General features: G+C 42.9%; 1 protein-coding gene across 1 annotated transcript in view; it reads left to right on the plus strand.

The window, feature by feature from the left end:
- Positions 1–1630: 1630 nt before the first annotated feature.
- HS3ST5 (heparan sulfate-glucosamine 3-sulfotransferase 5) overlaps positions 1631–13023 on the plus strand; it is a 192518-nt gene continuing 181125 nt past the window's right edge. The window contains exon 1 of the mRNA XM_058802207.1: positions 1631–1726. The gene's annotated coding sequence lies outside the window, so the exon portion shown is untranslated. The remainder of the gene's footprint in view (positions 1727–13023) is intronic.

Genomic DNA, 13023 nt, shown 5'->3' on the forward strand with positions numbered 1-13023 from the left:
AGATCACAGAAAAAGTACATAGCTCCCCCTCTCCCATATTGCATGTTCTTTGGGCACACTGGTGGAGGAGCCAAGCAGCAGCGGCAGCGTTATAATGCAAATCACTAAGCGAGCAACTTTCAATGCTGTTGTGGCTATTTTTGATTTCTCTCCCGAGAACGGGCTTTTTTTAGTGTGCGTGTTGCTTTTTTCCCCCCTTTCCATTCGATTCCTATAATCATGCCTTCCCTCCCTTCTCCGCTTGCTCCCCCCTCCTCCCCCAAAACATCCAGCAGCTATGATGCACCGTCCTCGGTCCTCTCCAGCGGGTCACTCCGCTCGGGCGGGAGGTGAGCAGCCGAGCGAGGCAGCGGCGTTTGCAGGGATGCTCCGGGGCCCCGCACCGCTGCCCGGCAGAGGCGGGCCCTCGCCGCTGCTGCTTCATTCCTCCGCTTCTGCGCCCCGCCGGCAGGTCCTGGGGGCAGCCGCCTTCCCCTCCGCGCCCCTCGCTCTGCCCCTCCGGCCGCGTCCCGGCGGCGGCGGCCTCCCAGCGCCAGCCCGGTGCCTGCGGGAGCGCGGCCGCTTCCCGCGGAGGAGCCAGCGCCGGCGGAGGGCCCTGCCCGGCTCTTCCTCGGCCGCAGGGCGAGGCGGCAGCACCTGGCTGCGTCGCCCGCCGTAGCGGACTGGGAGAGGGCGAGGGAGGGAAGGATGGAAAAAAGGGAGGGAAGGAGGGAGGGAGGGAAAGAGGGAGGCTCCTGCGTGCGCGGGGAGCGGCTCTGGCTCTCAGCTGGGCGCTCCCGGCAGCGGCAGCCTCTGCCGTGCTGCGCCGCGGGCGGTGACGGCTCCGGCGCGGCGGGAGTGCTCCGCTGCCGCGGGACCGCAGCTCCAGGGCGGGGGGCTCAAACCTTGCCCGGGAAGTAGAGCCAGAGTTTTGCGGTTTTTTCTTTTTTTTTTTTTTTTCCCCTAGTGATTGGGCTTTTTTTATTACCCTTTTTTTAAATCCCTCCCCCCGCTCCCCCCATTCCCCCGGCGGTGCGTGTGGCGGCGGGGAGGATGAGCGCCTCCCCCGAGCCGTTCCCCGGCAGCTCCCGCCGCGGCTGCGGGGCGCTGGGGGCCGCGGGGCCGGGGGCGCGCTGGGCCGCACCTGGTGGCACCGCCATGCCCGGGCTGCGCTCCCTGATCGCCCCCGCCGCTCCCCGCCGCCCTTCCGTGCCTGAGTCTCCCTTCGCTTGTGTCCAGCATCGCGCACACACGCACACGCCGTCACGCACGGAGGCACTCACTCACTGACTCTGCCGAGCTGCCCAGGCTGCCGAACAGCACAGCGCAGCGCCGCGCAGCCCGCCCGGAGCCCCCTCCCTCCCTCCTTCCTCCCTCCCTCCTTCAATCCCTCCCTCCCTCTCTCCTCCTCCTCCCTCGCTCCCGCCCGCCCGCCGCTCTGAAGGATGCCCGGTAAGTAGCGACGAGGACCGGCACCTCTGCCGGTGCGTGATGTGAGGGGTGAGGGACTGCTTACACTGCTGCCGCCCGCCGCGGGGGCGCAGGGCGGGGGGCGAGGGGCGGGGAGGTGACAGCGATCCGAGGCAGGAGGCGGCGGGGCTCGCTGTGTGCTCCTCAGAAGGACTTTTAGCTGCTCGACCGGGGCTTGGATGTGGGCGCCGAGGGACGGGGTCTGTGCACCGCAGCGGGCACCGGCCGGGGCGGGGGCGCTTCGCCTGCGCTGCGGGTTGCTGCCTGCAGCACCGCGGTGAGTACGGGGCTCCGCGCCTCGCCGGGGTCCCCCGGGGGCGGGTAAGGTGTGGAGGGTGCCCTGCCGCGCTTGGGGCTCCCTCCTTGGCGGCTCCGAGCTGGGACCGGGGCACGGAGGGCGCGGTGCCCCCCGTACGCCCCGGGCACTGCCCGCTGCTACTGCTCGGGTTTGGCCACGTCTGTAGGGGCTGCCAGCGCCGTCCGGTGTTTGGGGCGCCGCGGCGGCACCGATCGGACGCGGGGACGGAGCTCCGCCGGGCGCCTCACCTGCGGAGAGGAGCAGCCAGGTGCCGCGCACCGGGGGAGCGGAGCGCAGCCCCGGCCGGTGCCCAGCAGCGCAGCGAGAGCGTGGCCGCGGCTCCTGCCCGCTCCCGTCCTGCGCGCTCCGTCCTCCTGCGCTGCAGAGGGCTCCGGTGCGAAAACGCTCGTCCCTCAGGGAAGCGTAGTGTTTGTAAAATGTTTGCTATCAATTAGCGGGGGGCTCCGCTCTGCTCGGGTTTGCGCACGGCTAACTCCGCTCAGGCAGGGGCTCAGCTCCGGCTACCAAATGCTCGGAACACCGTGCAAGGGGCTTTTTGTTCTCCTACACTGCCTGGTGCGATTTGTGGGAAACACATATGAAAGCTCACAGTTGCTGGCGATTTTTAGGTGGACTTTGGTAAATCATTGAAATCTTTTTACTTACTTCTACTGTGTGTACTTTGGCAATGATCTCACTCTGTTTTTCATCCTGGGTATGATAACTCCGCCATTGAAGTCAATGGCAAAACTCCCAATTGACTTCAGAGGAAGGCAATTATGGTCAATACGGAATGAAAGGGACTGGGCAGAAGATGGAGAGATGGCAAAGCAGAAGAGATGTATCAAAGAAACTTCCTCTTAGAAGCTAGCTCTCTAACCAAAGAGTTTTAGCAGTGTCAGGATTGTCTTCTAGAATTTCATTGCCAATTTTTTGCACTGGAGAATACTGGAATGATTTCTTGGTATGTTGGAAATCAAGTGGGCTGAATCCCATTTTTTTACCCATAGACATAATAACATATTACTTAGTAACTGATACTTTTTCCAGTATATCTTTTTTCTCACTAAAAAGTTGAAAGCAGTTGGAGACAATTAGATGGGCTCTCATTGACTTCAGTGGCCTGTGGATCGGGCCCAGAAAGGCTCAATAGAGAAGTAACAAGAGAACTGTAGCACAGTTTGTAAGGAAAGGTGTTGCATAAGCATTTAACTCATGAACTCCCTCCCTCCAGAGAGGAGAAAAATCTAAATGTACATTAATTTTTTATCCCATTTTATCCAACTCTTTCACAGCACAGATACAAATAAGAAAGAATGCTTCTGATTAATAATTAAAATGCCCATATTCATATGGATTACAAAGAAGATTTTATGCAAAAAAAAAATCCATTAGCAAATGGAAGTTCTAGTTCACAGAACGTCCTCTGTTCAGTGCAGTATTTAGATTGGGAGCAGTCAGATATATAATGAAGCACCAAATACAAATATTGATATTCAAATGGCAAAAGCTAGACTTATTCCTGTAACCTGACTAACCACTCTCAACTCCTTGGAATGTCTTAAAGATGAAAATGTGATTTTTAATTTTTTTTTCCAAACTGATTGTTGAAAGAACCCCCAAGCATCCCTACATGCTGAATTTAGTCAAAAATCTTATCAAGTATCAGAAATATGTTCATGCTCATGAACAATGTAACTATTACAGTGATAGCTGTGCTGGGATGCCCTGGTTGGATGCCAGGAATTCACCAAAACTGTGTTATCACTGTCCTCCTCAGCCAAACAGGGAAGAGAAAATGTAACAAAAAGCTCACGGGTTGAGATAAGGACAGGGGAATCAATCAGCAGCTACTGTCACATGGAAAACAAATACGTATTGGGGAAATTTGTTTAATTTATTACCAGAGTAGAAAAACAAGAAATAAAAGCTAAATCTTAAACATCCATCCTTCCCCTTCCCCTCTCAGCCCTCCATTCATCTCAGGCTTGACTTGGCACCTTAATTATCTGCCTCCTCCCTGCCAATGGTTCTGGGGGATAAGGAACGAGAGTTAGGGTCAGTTCATCACAGGTTGTCTCTGCCACTCCTTCCTTCTCAGTAGGAGGACTCCTCACACTCTTCCCCTGCTTTGGTGTGGTGTTCATGGCGTGAGAGATGGTCTGGCATGAACTTTTCCGACAAGTCCTTCCATGGGCTGCAGTTCTTCATGAGCTGCTCCAGCGTGGGGCCCTTCCACAAGGTGCACTCCTTCAGGTGCAGGCTGTTCCCATGTGGGTCTCCTGAAGAGGGACACTACTCCAGTGTGGAGTCCTCCCTCCACAGGGCCACAAGCCTGCTCCAGCATGAGCTTCCCAAGGGGTCACAGCCTCCTCTGAGCATCCACCTGCTCTGGTGTGGGTTCCTCCAGGGGCTGCAGGTGGAGCTGTGCTCCACCATGGACCTCCATGGGCTGCAGGGGCACAGCTGCCTCCCCATGGTCTGCACCAGGGGCTGTGGGGGAATCTCTCCTCTGGCACCTGGAGCAGCTCCTCTGTTGTATTGCACTAAACAGTTTATTTAGTTGTTTTGCACTGGGGTCAATCTTACACTCCTCCCACTCCCTATTCACTGACCTTGGTGTCTGCAGAACTGTTGCTTTCACACGTTCTCAGTCCTCTCTGTGAATGCAGTTTCTATTGCTCACTCCTGTCTCTGGCTGCAATTTCTGTTGCTCAGGGTCTTTTTTCTCCCTTCTTAAACCCGTTATCCCAGAGGTGCTGCCACCATTGCTGATGGTTCCCAGCCTTGGTCAGTGGCAAGTCCATCTTGGAGCTGGCTGACAGCAGCTCTGTAGGACACAGGGAAGCTTCTGGCAGCTTCTCACAGAAGCACCCTTGTAGCCTCCGCCGCTTACACAATCAAAGAAGAAAAATTCTTTCTCATTTATGGTCCAATAATGATGTTTCCCTTTTAAGTACAACTTTGTGATTAAGAGGCAAATATAAAAGCAAAGTTTGAAGTGCTGCATCTCTTGTGTAGCTTTCTTTGCAGGCATTTGATACAATTGTCATTGAAGTGAACTGAATGTGTCACTAATACTTAACTGTGAAAAGATTAAGATGTTCATGCTACATCAGGAAAAAAACCTGCAAAATGGACAAATACTTCACTGATTATCTCTTCTCTCCTTGCAAATCCATAGGCAAGACAGACATCTCGTTCTTAAAATGTCATATTGCAGGTTTCTTTCTAATTTTCCTGTGAATTCTAATGTTTCTTTTAACATGTGCCATATATGGAAGTGGAGGGTACATATTTTATGGGACTCTACACAGAGTAAAATTTTATTTGAGCTACTTTGTTGCTTCCTCTATTCTCCAATCTATTTGCTGTTTGCGAACCTGTTGTAATGCCACAACATATTTTTGTTGACAAAACTTCTATTTCAAGTCAAATGTGAAAAATATGGTAATAACTTCAATATTAAGAGGTTTAGATTTTTTTTTACTGAGGGGTATGGTGGGGTGTGATGATGGTGCTTTTTATAAGATCCAAAGCAATGCTCCTCTTCTTTCTGTCAGCAGTTTCAAAAATGAACATATTATTTGAATAAATATTTGGGTTTATCTGAGAGCCATTATTTGTAATTATTTGGTTTTTTTCATTTTGATGTTGTAGTACTTATTCTTCAAAGATGTGTATGGACAATCAGACAGATCCTGTGGACAACATCTCCAAAACAGAAGTTTAGGTTTTTTAGGCTTACCTGTAACTAAAGACTTTATAAGATCGGAGTATTTAAGGCAGAGTTGAATGAAGCCAGATAATGAAGTACCAGGAAGCTCCAGAACATGATTCTGAATAACCATTACTCACTTTTAGCAGCAATATAAACCTAATCCTGTTTTGAGGAGTAAATGCTGTTCATCTTTATTCAGATGAATATATCAAGATTATTTTTGCTGTCCCTTGCCTGACTCTGAAACATGTTTATGCCCTTGTATTGCTATGGTTGTTAAGTGAATGGTAGCAAGCATTTACAGGTCTCTTGGTATTTGAATCTAAGACGCAACATTACTGGGATTCTTGAAAGTCACCTAAATTTTGTCATTACTCCACCTTTAAGAACACATTCAAAATAAATTTTATTGTTTGTTAGACTCAGAACACATTCATCGGATAATTTATTTAGGACTATATTCTTCTATTCAACAATTTAAGAACAAAGGCCTCCACTGTAGCTCAAATCATTCAAAATATTGGTTTTAGGTTATACATTGTACATATGGAACCTGGCATGTAAAGCAGATGGTATGTAAAATTATGCATAGCATGTCTGGAGAGCCATACAATATCTAAATGCAGTGCAACAGAACAAGGAAAGAGTATCATGTGCAACTTAAAATATCAATCACTGGACTATGTCTAGTCTCAGCTGTGCTTTGCTTTCACATGTGTGTGTGTATTTGTGTGTGTGTTCGATTTTCTCTTATGGCAACCAGGATATTTCCTTGATAAAATGATCTTCCTTAGAAAAGCATGCAGACTGAAATGATATGCTACTGGCTAAACTAAATAAAAAGATGGATATACAGGAAAAACTAGCTTAGTTCCATTTGGGTGCAGAGCACAAATGTATGGAAAATAAAAAAAAAATAAAATCAAGAACAGAAATTTCAATCTTTTAGTGCAAATGGCCAGACATCACTTACTACCAGGACTGTGTTTTTCTCTGTTATTTATGCTCTTGGTTTGCCCAGCACAGCAATAGCACTTAAATGTACTTCTGTCCTGTTGCATAAATGCTGTGTTAGATTCATCCCTTTCTCTCTCTCTCTCAAGTATTACAAGTCTGTATGCACAAATTTTTTTTCCTGAACAAACAAGCATTACTGTGCATTGTTAACACAATCAGATGAAATGGTAATTGCAGAAAGATTCACATCAGCAAAACCCTTAAATAAATATTAGTCTTTAAGCATGTGCTGACCTCAAGGGGACCTAATCACATTTTGTTGGACAGAGATGCTTTTGTAATCAATGACCATGAAAGGTAATAGTTTTCCCAAGTTTATTCAAATATGTAAATCTGTGGTTATAAAATTTTGTCAGCACCAGACAACTTTAACTTTCAGGGGAAAATCTTCAAATATTGCTACTTTTTCTTTTAATGTTTTATATACTTTAGAAGTACTGGAAGCAATTAACTGTTTTAAAATGGGTTGCACAGCTGTACTCTTTCATATTTCTAGCCAAAATGAACTTTTGTAGATAAGATGTGAAGGATGACGTTTATAATGAAGGACTATTGCAAAGTGAACTTTACATATAAAAATGAACTAACACTGCACAAGGTAGACTTTAATAGCTAATTCTGTTAGATTCAGACATTTTTCAAGGAGACAAATTGAAGGAATGTCTCCATGGGTAAACTGTTGAATATCCCCAAACAAAGAATTTTTAAGGTACCTGAGTTGATATACAACATTTTACGCTACAAAATAAGTAAATAAATAGATAATTCCTCTACTTTTTGTTCACTAATCCTCTTATTCCTTAGGCATTTTATTTTTTGCAACAGGGTTGCTTGAGAAAAGACAGATCTGTGTCTGGGGGACTAAAGGAACACATTTGTCCTCATACATTACAGAGCCGTGTCAAACAATTTATTTCCCTTTTGGAAATGAAAGAACTTTTATCCATTCAAATCACTGTAATACAATCTTGTATTATAATGGCTTGAACAATCTTGACTGCGCACAGTTGCTGGAGTCTCTAAAGGACTGTCATAAATAAAGCTATTAGACTCTATTATAGAAGACACATATTCAGAGTCTACCAAGGGATGACAGGATTTTACATTACTGCAGAAAATGGTAAAAAGTGTCTGCAAATTACCAAAAATTATTGGTAAAAGGACTTAATAAACTGATTTATAGCACATATATATGTGCTAGTTTTCTTTTAGAGTGTGAAAATGCAACATTAATATTAATGAATTAACTCTATGTAGAATTAAGTGAAAAATGAGATGGCAAATAAGGGATTTGTCCTCTACAACAAGTGTTTAAGCTTGCTCAGCAGCGTGCAAACTTTCTGCACTAACTGATGGACATTCAACTTACATCAAAACCTCCCTTTCCAACCCGACATTGCTGCTGTGATGACAGCCTTAGAAAACTGGCATCTCTTGGGAGATAAGTCACTTTACATCAAGGGAAATGGATTTACACTGCATCCTGCATTCTTTGCAGACAGGTTTGTTTTTATTTTTCCTCTTACTTTTATAGAAGGCATGACATTTGCCAGGTATGAAGACAAAAATGATTTTGGCAAAACCCTGAATGAACTTAGAAACAAATTTGGAAATGGTGAAGACATAGCAAAAGGAAGTAAAAATATATATATAAGGATGTGTTATGTTGTTGGTTTGGTTTTTTTTTTCAAGAGAGGGAAAAGTGCACTATTTAGTGAAAAGATTCCTAAGACAGAAGCAAGACATAAAAGGAGTGCAACTGAGGTTAAAAATAAAATTATGAAAGTTGAGTTACCTAACATGTTCTGGCCACGGGAGAAGTAACTAAAGCTGACATAACGACAGGATGGGAGCCTCAAAAGAAGACTAAAGCCAGAAAATAACCACTTCCCATGCTGCAAATCCAGATGGCCCTAACAGATTTTGTGTGCATTTGTATACACATTTATCTGTGTGTATACATGTGCATACGTATATATTTTTTTAATATCCAAATCCGTATAATCTTTGTTACTGACTGACTTCCTCATCCCAGCAGGGATTTGCTGGTTCTTCTTTCTATCTGACCAAGAAGTTACAGAGAAAGATTTGACAACACAGTAAATAGCTGAGAGTGGTTAAATTGTTTCCTGAAGGTAGAACAGTAGGGTCCAATGGTTCTCCTGCAGAATGTTTTAAACCAAAGGCTATAAGTAAGAGGCAATGCTGTCAAAGCAAAACAAAAAAACAAGCAAACACAAAACAACAACCAAAAAAAACCAAAACTTCAGCAACCCCCCCCCAACCAACCAAGCAACCAACCAAAGAAAAGAAAAAAAAACAAAATGTATTCAAATCCTGAAAAAAGAGAAAAAATGAATCTTTACTTCAGTGTCTGAAGCCAGTGTTACATTTTGTCCTGAAAAACGTGAATCTGAAAGATATTTTGCCAACTACAGGCTAGTGTCACCTACAATCACATTCAAGGTTTTTCTGTTTAAACTTGAAAAATCAACTACAGTCTTATACTGGAGAATTGGAAAAATATTTTCTCTGAATGTAATGTGGAGCTTTTAGGTAAACTGAAGATGACAGTGGAGCAGAGGAGTATTTCATACAGCATTTTATTTAATACAGTAAATAGATATACCATTTCTTCGTATAAAATTTTGATGCTGAAAAGACTGTTGAATGGATTGAGTGGAGCTAACTTTGTCATGATGTCAAAGGAAGATCTGAGGAAAAATATTTTAGATAATTTGCTGCTGCATGTCCTTGCCTTTGTGAGTGCCATGTAAGTATAAATAGTGTCAGAAGTGGCAGCAAATCCTTCCTCTTTATAATTTCACATTCCTGCCTCTTGTAAAAGGATTAATCTCAAATCTAAAGTAAACCAGATTTGCAGCAGGAAAAAAATCTGCCAATGTAGAATCTATCAGTATAGTCAAACAACATGTCTTTATTTGTCTTCTGGTGGAAAATTACATTCCTGAATGATGATGCAGAATCTCCATAGAATAATCTATTATGATCTTTTTGGCAAATAATTCTGAAAAAGAAAATATGACTGATAAGTTTTTACCAACCACAGAGTTTCACTCAGAGGTAGAAAAATTTGATGAGAACTAGTGAAAAATTTGTCCTGGTATCAGAAATTCTCAGTTCACATTTGAAAAAATTCTGGTTACCAATGACATTGCTAGCTATTCTTTTGGTGCTTTCTGAACTGCGAATGAAATTCGCTTCCTTCAGGTATGGCAAAAAACACGGGCTTCCAAAAGTGAAACTGCAACTGCAGGAAATGGAACTCAGGCCTTCGTTCTGATGTGCCTGAAATCATATTTCATTTCTCTGGTTGCTTTCCCAGCAGCTCCTTCAGGACTGCTGCCTGGCTGCTAGTGACGTGGATTTAGGTGAGCACGAAGCCACAGCTCTTTCCTCCCTTATATATTGGATGTACAGTGCTGTGACTGCCCTCCTTCCCTCCTGGTGGCAAACAAAAGACAATTTATGGTGCAGATGCCTCAGAGAGGTTTTTGTAAACCTCCACCTTCCACAACTTAATAGCAAGGAACAACAAAGGATGCATTTCATGACAGAAGCTTTACTTGTGAGCATTAACATTGAACAGAAATTATTTTCTTTAAGAAAAATGGATTGCAAATATTTATCTGTCATTAAGATTCGACATTTCTTCTTTTGTAACAAAACAAACTAGAAACTTTTGCTTTGTTTGTTTCAGAAACAGAGAGTATATAAGTAGTTTTAATGATAGTGTGTAATTTTCTTTTATTTTCCACTACTCTTTTTTTGTGGAAGCAGGAAAGTATTTCAATTAGAAAAAGAAGAGAAAGATGAGAAAGGGATAAAAATATTTTCTAAACTTTCAAACAATTTCTCTTTTACACCAAGCAAACATATCTGAAAAATGCCTCTTTGCCATTCACCACTTTGAAAGAATCTCTATCCAATTTTAAAAATCAATTTTTAAATGTCAATTCAGAATGGATCAAAACTTCTTATCACAAAAGTCTTGTCTTTGAAGATATTTCAGCCAGGTCTCAAGTAAAACTTGAAGCTGGCTCAAATTTCATTGAAATTTAGGTTTTTCTGACATATAAGTTAATTTAAAATTAACCTGTCCATAAAAATGACATATTTTCCTATATTTCCTGTGCACTGTGATAATATATTAATTAAAAGGTATATTTTTCATTTTTCTTAATCTATAAGGTGATTTTCTTGTGAAAATAAGAAAAAATAAAAATCTGCAAGAGGTCCCCAAAATATTGCCACAAAGTTCTTGATCTGTCCCTAAAAAAAATTCTTTTCTTCTGAGATTTTGAAGACTTTAAACTTACTTTTTCAACTTCAGAAAAAAGCATTTGAAAAGATCCAAATATGTTTCTGGATGGGGAGAATAATGCCTGCCCCATTTCTGAGCAGACACAAGTTGTGTAGATCATGATTTTAGGCTAATGACAAAGGAGAAGAATTAGGAAGGTAACTAGGGGATTTCTTTGAAAGGTACTTGTTTAGTGGAGGTTGATTATTTTATTCCTGGTAATACAGCTCATACATTAAGGAAGACTTCAGGTGAGATGAAAGAAAGAAAGAAGAAAGAAAGAAGAAAGAAAGAAAGAAAGAAAGAAAGAAAGAAAGAAAGAAAGAAAGAAAGAAAGAAAGAAAGAAAGAAAGAAAGAAAGAAAGAAAGAAAGAAAGAAAGAAAAGAAAGAAAGAAAGAAAGAAAGAAAGAAGAAAGAAAGAAAGAAAGAAAGAAAGAAAGAAAGAAAGAAAGAAAGAAAGAAAGAAAGAAAGAAAGAAAGAAAGAAAGAAAGAAAGAAAGAAGAAAGAAGAAAGAAAGAAAGAAAGAAAGAAAGAAAGAAAGAAAGAAAGAAAAAGAAAGTGTCTCCTTGGCATAACTAAAGACAGCAGTGAGTGGGAAATTAAGTGTGTCTTTTTAAAAACTTTGAAGAGAAAAATGCCCTGCAGCTGAACAATATATAGGCTCAGGATGTACATTCAAAATGTGGCTGAAAGCTTAGTGCGCAGCTGGGAGAAAGAAATCTGCCTTCCTTGGCGTGGTGTTTGAGCACCTAAAGCTGCATGGGTGTTGCTGATGTGAGCTGGCACGTGTCAGTAAGGGGTGCAGGCAGCCTGCAGAGCCGGCTGTGCAGCAGCACCAGGGCGCTGGGTCAGTGGGGGACGCGCAGCGCGGAGAGGCAGCGCAAATCCCCGGCTCGCTGGTGGGCAGGAGCTGGCCACTCGCGTCTGTTTATCCCCCAGGGACACGAGAGAACAGATTTGTCAGGGTTCGTCTCCTTTATTCCAGTAATTATGAGAGATTAATTGGGAATGTTGACTGTTGGGAGAATAATTGGGAATGGTTGTTGTTTACGTGCTTGTTTGGTTGGGGTTTTTCCTATTACAGCTGCATTTCTGCTCCTTGCCTGTAATTTTTATGAATAAACTGAATGATGCAAGGCCTCCCTCTAGCCTGGAGGCCAGCTAGGCACGGCCAGTTCCATATGGTTAAGCTCCCTTAGCCTCCCAAGCACAGGCTGCATCCAGCCTGCCTCTTGGGAGCAGCCCCAGAGCTGGGCTAGTGCCCTAGCTGTGCCCAGGAGGCCCTGGGGAGACAGCTGGTCAAGTAGCCAAGATCAAAAGAGTGTCAGGGCCTGCCCTGACATTTTTATGTTCTAGGAAAAAAAGTAGTTTCAGGGCATGAATTCATGCCCTACTGTAATTTCACTCATTTCCATAGATGTAATCTTAGTATTATTTAGGTCAGTGTGACTCCAAACACATAGATGCTGTTGATTCACTTTGCTCGCTAGGAATGAATGAACTAGGTTGATTTAAATGGTGCTACTACAGCATAGCATAATATTTATACAAACAGTGTAACAGGGGTTTAGTATTTATTTGTAACCAGCCATTAACTGTGAAATATATAATAATATTCTGGAAGTAGAGGAAGATTTGAATGTGGTAAAATATTTTAGATAATGGTTGCTACTCTTCTACATACTTTTCTGCATTACTTATAGTTAAATTTGTTATCAAATGCTGGGGTCATTTTATCCATAAATTGTTGTTATAGGAAAGCTATTATCTATTTACAGTGAGTTTGTTTTCAGAAATGTATATAGTGCTGAAAAAATTTGTTTTTTTCAGAGGTACAAAAAATTGAGGGCACTAGCACTTCTTTTAAAAGATGCATTACTAATTTTTGTCAAGAAGGTAAACAGACACAAAAATCTTCATTTGGTGATTATCAGTATTCTTTGTGTCAAGAAAACAAAAATAATGACAAATTTAGGGCAGAGTCTCAGAAATCAAACTCCTTTAAGCTTTAAAATATACACTTTTTAGCTAGCTGGAAATTATGCTTAGGATATTTTAGACAGTTGTAATGTGCAGTTGAATGACAGTGAGCTAATTTCATAACAAAAATAATATTTAATTTAGTTGTGGGGGAAAACACATTTAATTTAGAGTGACTTACAGCATTTTTTTATTTCTTGATATTTAATGTCACTGCATTTTTTCCAACATC

Source organism: Ammospiza caudacuta, chromosome 3 (genome assembly GCF_027887145.1).
Source record: "Ammospiza caudacuta isolate bAmmCau1 chromosome 3, bAmmCau1.pri, whole genome shotgun sequence".
Lineage (NCBI taxonomy): Eukaryota > Metazoa > Chordata > Aves > Passeriformes > Passerellidae > Ammospiza > Ammospiza caudacuta.